Source organism: Scardinius erythrophthalmus (assembly GCF_964197995.2).
Source record: "Scardinius erythrophthalmus genome assembly, chromosome: 9".
Classification (NCBI taxonomy): domain Eukaryota; kingdom Metazoa; phylum Chordata; class Actinopteri; order Cypriniformes; family Leuciscidae; genus Scardinius; species Scardinius erythrophthalmus.
This window is the reverse complement of record NC_138229.1, coordinates 11,256,377-11,269,910: the sequence shown is the minus strand read 5'-3', so window position 1 is coordinate 11,269,910 and position 13,534 is coordinate 11,256,377.

Sequence of the window (13,534 nt, the reverse complement as noted above, 5' to 3'; positions counted from 1 at the left end):
AATATTTGTTACCATTTATCAGTTATCAACTATAACGTGACGATGGATGGATGGATGGATGGAGGGATGGTATACACATGCAACCAAATCCAGACTGCATGTATTGACTTTTTCCACATTTTCTGCGCTAATTTTTTGGAGAAAATCTGCAGAATTCTGAGAGATTTAAACATGGCAAAATTTGTAAAAACAGACCTGAGAACAATCAGAATCACTTAAATATTAAATAAACAAACACGCAAGTGAACTTTGCTCACTTAAAATTAATCAATCTAAAAAAATTAAACTTAAACTCATTTTTTTACACTATATTTATTATATTGTTATGATGCTTGAACTCACTTGTGGCATTTAAATTTTAGTGTTTTATTTTTTATTTATTTTGACAAAATAGTAAGAATTTAATATCTGTTACCATTGACTGATTAACAACTATAGCTTGACAATAAATAAATAAATAAATATGGAATAATATACTTCATATACACCTATAACCAGGTTCAGATAAAAATGTGTAAAACAGACCTGAAAAACAATCAAAATCACCTAAATATTTAATAAACAAACATGCAAGTGAACTTTGCTCTCTTAATATTAATCTCTAAAAACATTTTTCACATGGAACATAATGATTTCTGAATTCATTTGTAGCTTTTAAAATGATTGATTTTAATTTATTTTGACCAAACAGTATAGAATTTTAATATCTGTCCGTGCATACCTATTTGTGATATATTACACATTATTAATCTGCATAAAAAAAAAAAATAATAATAATAAAAAAATGGACGGCACAACAGTTAATACAAAACAAAAGGCCTTGCTTCCCAGGTTCAGAAGGGAAACAAATATTACGTTGAGTTCAACACATGGCTCCTCTCTCTACGCCCTGCTGCTCGTCCCAGGCTGGTGGGCGGTTGAAGCGCTCTTCTGAGATGTTCACAGGGCACAGCAGATGAGCGCTACAGCCAGTGTTTTATGAATCTGTAATGGCCGTCATATTTCAGCAAGGCAGGCCCGTATGTTGTGTACACCATGCTGGAAACCAATTTCCCTCATTTTCGCTTTCGTCCAGTGAGCAACTGCTGTTGTTTTGTAATTATGAACCCTTTATGTTGCTCAAAGGAGGTTTTAAAACAGATACTGGATCTTTTATGAATTATATTGAACTCCATTATCAATTTCAAAATAACCACATGCTTTGGGGATTTTGGCTGTCCGTTTGCGAAAAACATTGAAGATTAGAAAGAATGGCACTTACTGCATGTTTTCTGTTGTATAAATGGCAACAGCATGTGCAAATCTGAAAACTGGCAAGACTTCAAGTATTACTGGAATGAATCTTCTGGAAAACATTGAACATGTTATGTTACAATGGGGAGAAAAGGCACAATGGTTTAATCATCTTACTGTGAGGTCTGTGGTGGGGTTGGAAAAATCTTATCTTAATGTTTATTCATCCCTAAGTGCTCCCATATATTTCAATAGTAAGAGGTTCCCTTCTATCGCTCTCTCCGATATTCAGGAACACAGTGTTGTTGGCTGGCTGTGCTGAGGGAGGAATTTGGCTAACCTGAGCTTCTGTCATGTCCATTTACTGAACTCCTGTGTAAACTTTCACCAACATTCTCATGAAAGAGAAATATTTGTGCTCGGATAATTCCCTCCTGTTGTTAGACAAAGGAAGCTTCTAACGGTTTCACCATGATGCAGCCGTATACAATGGGAAAAGTTCATTAATTTGGCCAGACCAAGGTGGGAGGCTGTTTTGGCTGACCCAAGAGACCCCCAGACAGTACCGTGGGAATTTGGGGTGCTGAGGGTGCACCCCCTGGCGTGGAGCTGACCTTAGGAGGCCTTTAACATTATTATGTGGACAACATAAACCTGTAACATGTGTGTAGCCAAAATTAAGAATTAACGACCACTTCTGTACGTCGTGTGTTAGCTGGGATTGCAAAGAGAGAGCAGAGAGAGAGAGAGAGAGAGAGAGAGAGAGAGAGAGAGTTTTTTTTTGTCCCTCAGCACCAAATAATCTCACATTCTAAGCATCTAGGTTATATAGCCTAGGGATGTGTCAGGATGTGACAACACTGGTGTTACTGATTACACTGCATATATTTTACTATAAAATTTAGATCTGTAACGCTTATTTTGATCTTCAACATTAGATATTTCCTTTTCTTGGAACAAAATGAACGCAATAAAATTACTCTTAATAAAAATAAAAAATAAAAAATAAAAACACAACAATAATAAAATAGACAGATGATATGGCAGGCCTATACCTGCATTGTGACACAAATAAACGAAAGGTCTGGATTTTCCCTTTATTTTATGTTTGAGAATCATTTAAAAAAAAATGTATGAAAACACTACAACAAAAACAAAGACTAACTTACTTATATTAAACAAAGAAATGCATATTTTATTAACCAAAGTTATCTTGCGCTTTTGCCTCCGCTATCGTCCTGCCAGTTATTGCGCCTCACTCTCGTCATGTGACTTATGTGGCTCTGCTCTTTATAACTGTATTCGTCCGTTGTCCAACTGAACTAAATTGATTTTATTTCTAAAAAAAATGCAAAATGAAGGGGGGGGGGGGGTGGTGTGCATGTAATGTAATTGGCATATGGCATTGTAAGACTGGTACCCATTAAGCCTACAATGCACACTCATAACTTCAATCCTGGAACCCCCCCAGCCCCGCCGCTCAAAATACATTCCCGTGGCTATGTTCCCAGACTCTACTGTTCGACCAATCTAAAGACAAAGAGAGAAAGAAAAACTTCACAGCACTCATTCATCCATAAATGAAGGTCATTAATAACCCAAGGTCATTCCCATCACCTTCCTGACGTACATTCCTTAATTATGTATAAAGAGTGAGTCAAATGCACATTAATATTTATTGTAATTTCCATTTGTGACTCTGCCAATGCAACAGAATAAGTCAAATCTATTTTTATTGACAGTGTCAAATTTGTAGAGGAATAGGCATTGGAACACTGGATGTAATTAGAGCTATTGACTGAACTAATCCCAATGGAGCCATACGATTGGATGAGAATCAATATCAATTCAAACAAAACAAAAAAACAGCACAAATAAACAAGTAGAAGACCACAGAGGAAGGAAGAAATACAAAGTAAAATACACAAAAACTAAACTATCATGACGTAAAAAAAAAAAAAAATACAATGGAATTGATGGATACATGCAAGTATATGGCTTTGTCAATTAATGTCATTATGTAAGAATATATTGCCAAAAACATACCTAAAAGTGCCTAAACGTAAAAAGCACATTTTTCCTTTTAGTTTTTTGGACTTACTGAAATAATTTTCTAATACCTTTAATTAGTATTTTGAAAGTAAAAAAAAACACTATATATATATATATATATATATATATATATATATATATATATATATATATATATATATATATATATATATATATATATATATATATATATATATATACTGTATTATTTATGAAATATAAAAATTAATATTTTGTTTGTATTTATGCTAACAGGAGTCAAGTTCGTCCACATGCAATGAATTTAATTAAAGCTCACTGCTTTAGGTCGAAGACTGTTGTGATGACTAAAGAGATGTCTCTTCGACAAGATGGACAAAAGAGAAAACTGAGGTACTTTGAAGTTCTTTGAAGGTCTAAAAAACATTTTACTTTTGCCTTGGAAATATAGAGTTGTCTCAGTGTCAACTTCAGTCAAGCACAAATTAAGAACTATTTTACACCCCTGAATCTGATTCAATGCTTTAGTTGCAATGTACACTGATGAGCCAGAACATTATAACCAGACACTCCTAACAAGGCCACATATTAAAGTCTGGGTTCATTAGATAAGGTTATCAAGCAATCAGTTCTCATAATAAACATGTTGGATGCAGGAGAAATGGGCAGGAATAAAGATCTGAGGGCCAAATTGTTATGGCAAGGGGACGGGGTCTGAGTATCTCTGAAATGCCAAGGCTTGTGGGTTGCCTCTGGTCAGCAGTGCTGAGAATTTACCAACAGTGGTCAGAGGAGGAACAAAAGAGGCAACAGGGTGTTGGGTGCCTAAGGCTCATCCATGCACAAGGACAACGAAGGCTACACAAAATTTTAATAGTGGTTATGGGAGGAATGTGTCACAACACTTATGTGGCTGCATAGCCACATCAGAGTGCCTGATGAATGCTGTCCACCATCAAAATCACCTATACAATGGGAATTTGAGCATCTGAACTGGACCTGGGAGCAGTGGAAGAATGTCTGATGAGTCGAGTTTTCTTTTACATCACATGGACGGCCGTGCATGTGCCCCATTTACCTGGGGAATTGATGGCACCAGGAAGCACTCTCGGACGACGACAAGCTGGTGGAAGGTGATGCTCTAGGCAATATTCTGCTGGGAAACCCTGGGTCCGGCCATTCATGTGGACGTAAATTTGGCACGTGCCACCTTAACATTGTTGCAGACCAGATACAACCCTTAAGGACAATGGCGTTCCTTTGTGGAAGTGGCCTCTTTCAGCAGGACAATGTCCCCTGCCACACTGCAAACATTGTTCAGGAATGGTTTGAGGAACATGATGCAGAGTTCAAGGTGTTGTCCCGGCCAATCTAATTGAGCATCTGTGGGATGTGACCGGCATCCACCGTCGCAACCTACATCTGCTGCTAATGTCTTGGTGCCAGATACCACAGGACACCTTCAGGGGTCTTGTAGAGTCCAAGCCTCAGCGGGTTGGCGCTATTTTGGAGGACCAACAGCATTTTAGGCAGGTGGTCGTTTTGGCTTACGGTGTATGTCTTGAACTGCAGGATGAAAGTCTTTAACAAATTATTCATGACCCAGGTTTCAGTTTCCATTTCTTGCATAACCCCTGGAAAAAAAAGATTCACAGTGTGTCATCCTAGGCAACACTAATGTGCTATTATTTGCTAAAATAAATTGTGAGCTGGACCTTTGCTAATCTAAGTAAAGTCTTAGTAAAATATTTCTATTTATCTTTGAAGATAAAGCAAAATCAGGTATTGAGGTAAAAACACAGCACATATTCCCCTTTTATTATATCCATTACTTCATTTTTCAAACATATCAATTTTCATGAACCCACTATAAGAGGAGATTCTTCTGCTCTAGCTTTCTTGCAATGGCTTGGTTCAGATCAGTCAAAGGGTCTCCAAGAAAGTGTAATTCATTTTCTCCTCTGTTTGACCCTCCCGTTAGTCTCAGGGGAGCGGACACAACCCGGTCATAAACCCAGGACTTTATTTTTTATTTAAAGTGCAAGTCATTTCAGTGACACTGCATGGAAAGATTCTTTATTTGTGGAAAAGTAGTGTGAGATTTCACTGGAGACACCATGTAGATATCACCTTTTCTCTCTGCTAAACCTTTGCACTTATTTACCCCTTGTCAAAGTCATACATGCCAATGTGTTAATGAAAAATCACAAGTCTATCTTTACATTTTAATTGTCATTCATTGAACAACATAACATACAACAATTTTTCAAGCCCGAGATAAACCCAATTCTGTGACCTTGTCAAAATGTTTTCTTAATGAGTAGAAACCCTCATGTTCTTGCACGAGAAAGCCGTATTATCATAAAACACTGTGGTTGACCTATGGTCAAGGCCTTCAGAAACTGTCAGATTAGTGGACTTTTGTCCGCCCTATGGGGAGTCAAAATATCTTAAACACCTCCTAGAGGCATGTTAATGGTTAGATGACTTGTTTGTCCTTACCGCCTGGTTCACTGGTTGGTTATGTGGAGCTCTACTCCTGTCGACCACAGTTCAAGTAGCTCATGTTTGCAGAATGGAAATAGTTCCAGAGTCCAAATATTTTTGACTCGACTTAAAAAGAGTCTGCTACATTGAGTGCATGGAAAGTTTGCATACAGGGAGGAACTCTTGCAACTTGTGGTTTTAATTTCAAGAAATCAAACACACTGAAAATGTCACATAAAACAAATGTTTGTTATTTACAACACTTCCCCTTTCGGGTTAAACCATGGAAGGCATTAACTGGAGCACTACCAAATAAATCTGGCTTTGAGATTTTCTTTTTTGTAATAGAGCTGCATTTGAGTAATATTAAGTAAGCATGCCATTTTATTTATTTGTTGCAGTGGTTCTCATGTTAACTCCTCACACGAAGCTTTTGTATGGCTTCATAAGACTTGAAATATAGCATAACTATAGCCTTACAAACTACTTTTATGGTGCATTTTTTAGAGCTTAAAAGATGTGAAAACATGGAAAAAACAACAGCATATGGGTTTGAAAAAACATGAGGGTAAATAATTATACAATTTCATTTTTTTGGGTGAACGGTTTCTTTAACCTAAGCAACCAAAAATAGAATCTGACACTATATGGACCCTTGCAGGAAAACTGAGATGACAATAAGGACTGACTAAAAACAAAGTCATATACAGTACAGGCAAGATGTTGAAGATTGTGAGATAACTCTTGCTTTGCTCTGCACTCCAGACAGTTTTTTTCTCAATGTCTCAGTGTGGTACAAGCATGGCAAAGGAAACCAGGAAACTTCAAATAAGAAGCAGAAAGTCTCTGTGATGCTGCAGGGGTGCAGAGATTCTCTTACATCAACAGACAGACTGTCTGCCATATTCCACACTTAAACATCAACCTGAGCATCTGAGGCGGCCTCCCACTGGCACACCAAACTATCAGCAATCATTTTGAAAACTACACTTTCAACAGAAATGCTACTTTTGAATGCAGCACACATCAAACATATTTGGAAGGGAGTGCATTATGATTAATGGTGGCGTGGTGTAAAGTATTTGAGTAAATGTAATTAGTTACTTTAGTATGTTTTGGTTACTTTGTAGTTTTACTGAATATCAAAGATATTAGCAACTTCTACCCTCTAATTGACTTCGTTTTTTAATAAGATATGTACTCTTTACTCCAAGACATTTTGTGATGAGTAATGCAATTACTCGTTACATTTTGGGCAAATTCCAATCAGAAGTGAGCATCCCTATGCCCTACTCACTTCGAAAGGCAGAGCCCTTGAGGTGGGGACTTTGGAGGGAGCAGGGCACTTGTGTGTCATAATGAAGCTGTTTGGAAAGCACTTGGTGAAGGGAGCAATGAAAGACCATGTAATTTACTTATTAGCTTCACATGGAATGTTACCACTACAAAGCTAGGCAGCGACAACAGGAATATCTTATTATTATACACTAATATATACAAATAAAATAAAAAATATATATAGGGCCTACTTTATATGCGTGTGTGCGTGTGTGTGTGTGTGTGTGTGTGTGTGTGTGTGTGTGTGTGTGTGTGTGTGTTCCTGATCTGCTCTCAACTTAAGCATTAAACAAAGCATTAAACACATTTCTTACCAATGAAACTTTTTAAAACTTAATATGAAATGCATGAAGAAAATGTGTGTAATATATCACAACAAAACTTGAATTATTCTGTTTATACGTTAACTGCAACTCTCCCATATTTAAATTTAAAATTAATCGTGAGGATTCACCACCTTGGGTCACATGACCATGAGAGATTAAACTACTTCCTGGTAGTGACCATCGCATGTTCCCTTCGCTAACGGACTTGTGAAAAGGCCCTTCGTGAAGGGATTCAGTTGTTCACTTTAGTTTGGAAGGCCCGACAAATGCCGTCCCCTTCCCGAAGTGCCCTTCAAGGGTGCAAAAACACAGGCTGAATCCAAAATCGCCCCCTATAACCTCAAATACGCCATTATTTGAGGGGACTGCCATTTGTAGTGGTTTCCGAAACCATAGTGGACGTTATCAAGCGCACTCATTCTATCGCACATAGCACTGCAACAACGAGTGTACAGCCCATATACACTCATCAGCTGTCTGAATTCATGTACTCGTTTTCATTCACTCCTTCAAGTGAACTGTATTAGGGGACTAACGTAGGGAAAAGTAACTGAGGGTTTAGGGGGCGATTTTGGATGCAGCCACAGTTTCGAATTTGCCCTTTGTATGGCACCTAACTTTCTCTGCAGCACTTTATTTCTGCTACAAAAGAAGGGATATCGCCATCTACAGGACATTGCAGGTAATATAAAATGCACCTACTGAACTACTTGCAGGTGCGTTTTGTCCTTACTCACCCAAACTTGTCAACCAGGCTACTTTATGCAAATGCAAGTGTATTAGTATTTAGTTGTGAATCGCAAGTGTTCCATATATGAGATGATGACATGATTGCAGCCACTGATAAAGCCAAAATGATGTAAACAAGGCATTGCTGTCATTATTATGTTTTAAGTCAAATGAAAAGAATATTGCCCCCCAAAAATGAACATTGAAGTCATCATCATAACATCAAACACAAAAATGTTATGAAGCAGAAAGTTCAAGCTGCTTTTTTGCTATACAATGAAAAAAAAAATTCATTGGTGGAAACAAGCTTCCATAATTTTTAGACATTTTATATATTTCATACATTTTTTGCAGTGTTACACTTTTATCATGTGTAAACCTGATGATAAAGACAATGATCACAAGCTAATACATTCATTCCATGTTTTAAAATATTTCTAGGCAATGTTTCTGACCTTTGTTTGCTAAGCTAGATGTGAACCAAACTACAGTACAGGGCAATTTTTTCAGATGTATCTGCTTAGGTTACATTCAGGCCAGGGTTGTGTGTCTGTGTTTGTGTTCCTGAGGTCAACCAAGCGTTCTGTCAGCCTTAGAGTGAGTCATTACCTTCACATCAAGAAATATGTATGCACTGCAAATTCCCTCTGAATGAGCTGAGAGGGAAAAGGCACTTTAGCCAAGGCAAATATTCCTGCTGATTGCAGGAGATTCTCACTGTGAGCTCCCATGAAAGTCAACAGTGCATTGTATTGTAACGATGCAAAAATGTGGCTGTGTGTAGATGTGTCAAACAGAAATTTGCATTATGAAACTAATGAATCTGAGTGCAGTGGCAACCTGGAACCAGAATAACAGCATATTGGTAAATTTGGCAGACATAGAACTTTTGGGTATCAAAGAGCATCATGGGTGTGTTTCTACTGTAGGACTGGGAGGTATATCAAAAATTCACAAGATATTCCACTGAATATATAAAAAAATACAAAAGATAATTGCAACTTTTTCTCACAATTGTGAGTTTACATCTCACAATTCTGACTTGTTTTCTTAGAATTGCAACAATTGTGGGATTCGAATTTATAGTCTTTTATATATATAAAAAAAATAGTCACATTTGTGAGAAACAAAAGTCATATTTTTGAGTTTGAGCAAGTTTATATTTTTTAATTTTTCCCTCACAATTGTGTTATAAAGTCAGATTCTGAGAAAAAAAGTCTCAATTCTGACATTTTCTCACAATTGACTTTATAACTCACAATTACAAGTTTATATCTCGTAATCCTGACTTTATAATGTGCAATTGCAAGTTTTTATCACAATTCTGAGAAAATAATTTGAATTGTGAGAGAAAAAGTCACAATTACCTTTTTTATTTTTATTCAGTGGTAGTAACAAGCTTCCATAGAAAACAGTGTGGACAAACACTATAAAAATAATAAATATGCAACCATTCAAAAGTTTGGGGTCTGTAAGACTGTTTTTGATGCTCACCATTTTTTAATAAAAAAATAGAGTAAAAACTGTAATATTGTGAAAAATTATAACACAAATAACTGTTTTCTATTCCTATGTAATTTAAAAAGATGGCAATGTAGAATTTTCAGCATTCCTCCAGTCTTCAAGGTCACATGATCCTTCAGAAATAATATTAATATGCTGATTTGGTCCTCAGGATTTCCTTTTATTATCAGTGTTGAAAACGTAATATGTATGTGGATATATATCCAATATGTCAACTAGATTTTTATTATATTTCTACATTAAAACATTCATTGTGTGCTCAAGTCCAAAGTAATAAAACAAAAGTCTTGTCTAAAAGTCTGAATTGTCCTTTTGGGAGTGTAATAACTGTTGTACTAAGGGAACATCCTGTTCCATGGCACAGGGATCAACTATGACCTTCACTATCAGAATGTCAGTTTCTTGTAACTGCACTTGACATGATTTATGCCACCATTTGTCCTTTTGATTGCCAATGTGACCTTCTTTAACATGGTGTTTGTACAATTTAAAGCTGTGAAATCCTCCCTCCAGATCTCCTGACTCACTGACACTGCACTGATGACCTTGGCTTCAGCCATCACCGCCTCTTCCGGAATACCCCAAGTCAGCTAAAAATTTAAAATTGTGCCCGCTGATTTATTTGTTTAAGCACCCTAATTATCAAAAGGAAGCACGTTTGCAAGTACATGTGAATGCATTTAATGCCCGGTTAAACTGGTTTGTGGCTGAAAAACTGCATAAGAGTGAGGCATAGTGAATCCGCCTCAAGCGTCTAAAGCCGAACTCACCCATACCGGTTTATTCTGCCTATCCTTGCCAACCACTTTAAGTCTGGATGAACCGACCTGTGATTTACTCCCGACGAAATCGCTGTCGTTTGTTCAGTGTGACATCTGAAAGTGACGCATCCGAAGAGCCGTGAGCCTGTTTTTTTTAATATACAGCCAAACAAATGTATTCAGGTTGATTTGTTGCTTATGGTGTCAGGCCCTTTTTTCGGGATAGGGAACCACATCTTATGAGAAACAAATCATTGTAAAAGCTGAAACACAGGTTGTGTCAAAATGCTGACATAAAAGAGGGCTGATTTATTGCTGTGTTGATTCGTTTACGGTTCTGGAAGATCGGAAGACCTGGCAACATTACAGAGCTGTTCATCACTGGGACGCGGCTCGGTTATCTGTGCTCGGTTAACTGGGTTTAGAGCTGCTGTGTCCTGTGCGCCGTGTGAATTCAGGAACAGACGTCACCCCTTAACATATTCTTTAAAATGTCATTTGCTCTATTTACAGCTTGTATGACATTGCCACCCTCGCCATCTGCTCTGTGATAATAAATTCAAGGACACAGAATCAAGCGGAGTATTACACATCAGCATCAGAATCACCTGTGTTGACTAACTGACATGCTGAAGCTGTGCTCTGCATGCATTCGTTATGAAAGGATAAACATGTAGTTACAGAGAGTTTTCTGTCCCGCCATTGACAGTTACGCAACTACCACTTTGACGCTACAAAAAGTTCATAAAGGGATCGTAAAACTAATCTATATGAATTTAGCGGTTAAGTTCCAATATTCTGAACAGACACGATCACTTTATATGATGAACAGATTGAATTTAGACTTTTATTCACATATAAACATTCATCAACACACATCGGTTTTGGTAAACGAAAGCTCAAACATGTTCGCTTGACGTGCAAGAACCAATGAGGTTCATTCTCGTGTGTTACACAACACGTTTCCTCTCATGTCATTTCAAACCTGTGGCTTTTTTGCACACAAAATAATATATTTTGCATTTTCACACTTGAATTTTGAGAATTAGTCGTCCGAAGAAAAAAAAACTGCACTGGACAACTAATTTCCCATTACTGTCCACCAGGCAAAATTCTGGAATCTGATTGATGTTTCTTTGAAAAAAAAGGAAAAAAAGAATGAGAAATAATAATAGAGAGCACCAATAATGATGCAGGGACATCATGTTCATTAGTAAAAGCACAATCATATCCAGCTTGAGAGGTTAATAAATAATAATCTCTGAAATGCTTATATTGTGTGCTTGATAATCGCAGGGCGGCCAACTTTTGAGTTTAGCTTGGAGTGAGATTTTTTTTTTCGGGGGGGGGGGGGGGGGGGAGATGACAAAACAAATATTGCATCACAATAAGTGTAATTGTGATTGTCAAAACATTTGGTAACTAAATAGAATTTTATGAAGTTTGGTGACAACATTGTACAATGACTGGTAGAATACAGTTTTTATTATTGCTTGACAAAAAATTCAAGATTTCAATTCCATTCTTGTGGTTTGATTCTGATTTGGATTCAATATTGACTAATTTGGATACATGTTTATTTTAAATTTTATTTAAAAAATAATCTCACCTAATGATGTAAACATAGAGGGCCAAATCTGCTGGTATTATTAAAGGTTACAAATAACAAATTAAATTAAATTAAATATAATGTAGTTTTTGTTATAATAACAATTATTTAATGACATAAATAAAAATATAATAAATATGTAATATAGTGCTGAGCAAAATCTCCTCTCTAGCTATTTTTCTATTTAATTAACATGCTATGGTCATTAAATGGCTTTCCTGAGGTAAATGTAACGTTATGTGACATAATAATTGTTCTCCTGCTGTTATATATTGACCTCTTTCAGTGGTTGAAAAACACTAATTGGTCGATATTATGTATACGTTCGGTAAGTTGTACTGCATCTTTAAATAAAAAAGTAACAGATGATCGGTTCACGTGCACTTGAACTGAGGCGCTCAGCGATCTGTCACGTCACATTTACAAGCGCCAAACGTATTTTTGTCTGAATTTCGTAATAAAATTGACAGAATCTAAGAGCTGAGAATTAGTTTAATATTAAAAGTACCTCTTTGCTCCGCAATTTTTCTGTGCGTGAGAAAATGGATGTGTGGCGTGAGAGCGTGTGAAAAGGGTCAATTGCGTGAGTCTCACGCTCAATGCGTGAGAGTTGGCAGCCCTGATAATCGTGTGGCATGATTCGTGAATATTCATTGCAAGAATAGTAACTATCACAAATGACTGACTCAGAGATGTCATTGATTAAAAATTCACAATAGGGATGTTAGGAAGTTATGTGATGTGTACAATATAATGCCAGTGCGTCATATAGCCTGCATGATAAAACACACTCTGATCTCTTGAAAGTCACCTCTTCTTTGAGTTTGAGATATCTCATTAAAATCTCATTGCCTGCATGCAATGCGTTTTTATTTAACTGATCAGCTTTTCAATTAAGTTAGAATGTTTAGCGGTTACTTCACAGTCTAACGCCACATTCGCTTCACACATCATGACTGTGTCTCCGACAGCCATTAAAATCAGGACACTTCTGCCTGACTAAGATAACAAGTGGATTTTGCATGGAAAGGCTGTGTGTGTGTGTGTGTGTTCCCAACCAATACATAATTTGCTGTGTCTCGCTCTGAGATTATGCCACATCAGTCGCCCCGCGCCGCTGGTGGGGGAGGTTCTGCTGTGCCATAAAACAGTTCCCTGATCTCCAGTGCAGAGTTCAGCAGTTCTTCAGAGCAGCGGAACAGACAAGTGAGCTTAAATATTCATCGTCGTGATGGGCTCGTAACTACAACTGCACTGCTGTGTTTCCTGATATGCTTCCAATCCAGAGAGGAAGAGATAGAGAGAAAAGGGGAGAGGGAAAGTGAGCGAGAAAGAGAGTTAAACATTAAATCATGAATTATGTTGTTTAAAGAGAGTCAAGCTGGACCAGAACTAATACACACCCATATTTGTTGCTTAGAGTTACCCAGGCAAAAAAAAAAAAAAAATCATAATCTATTATTTTACAACATTGATGGTAAGATCATTTTAAGTCT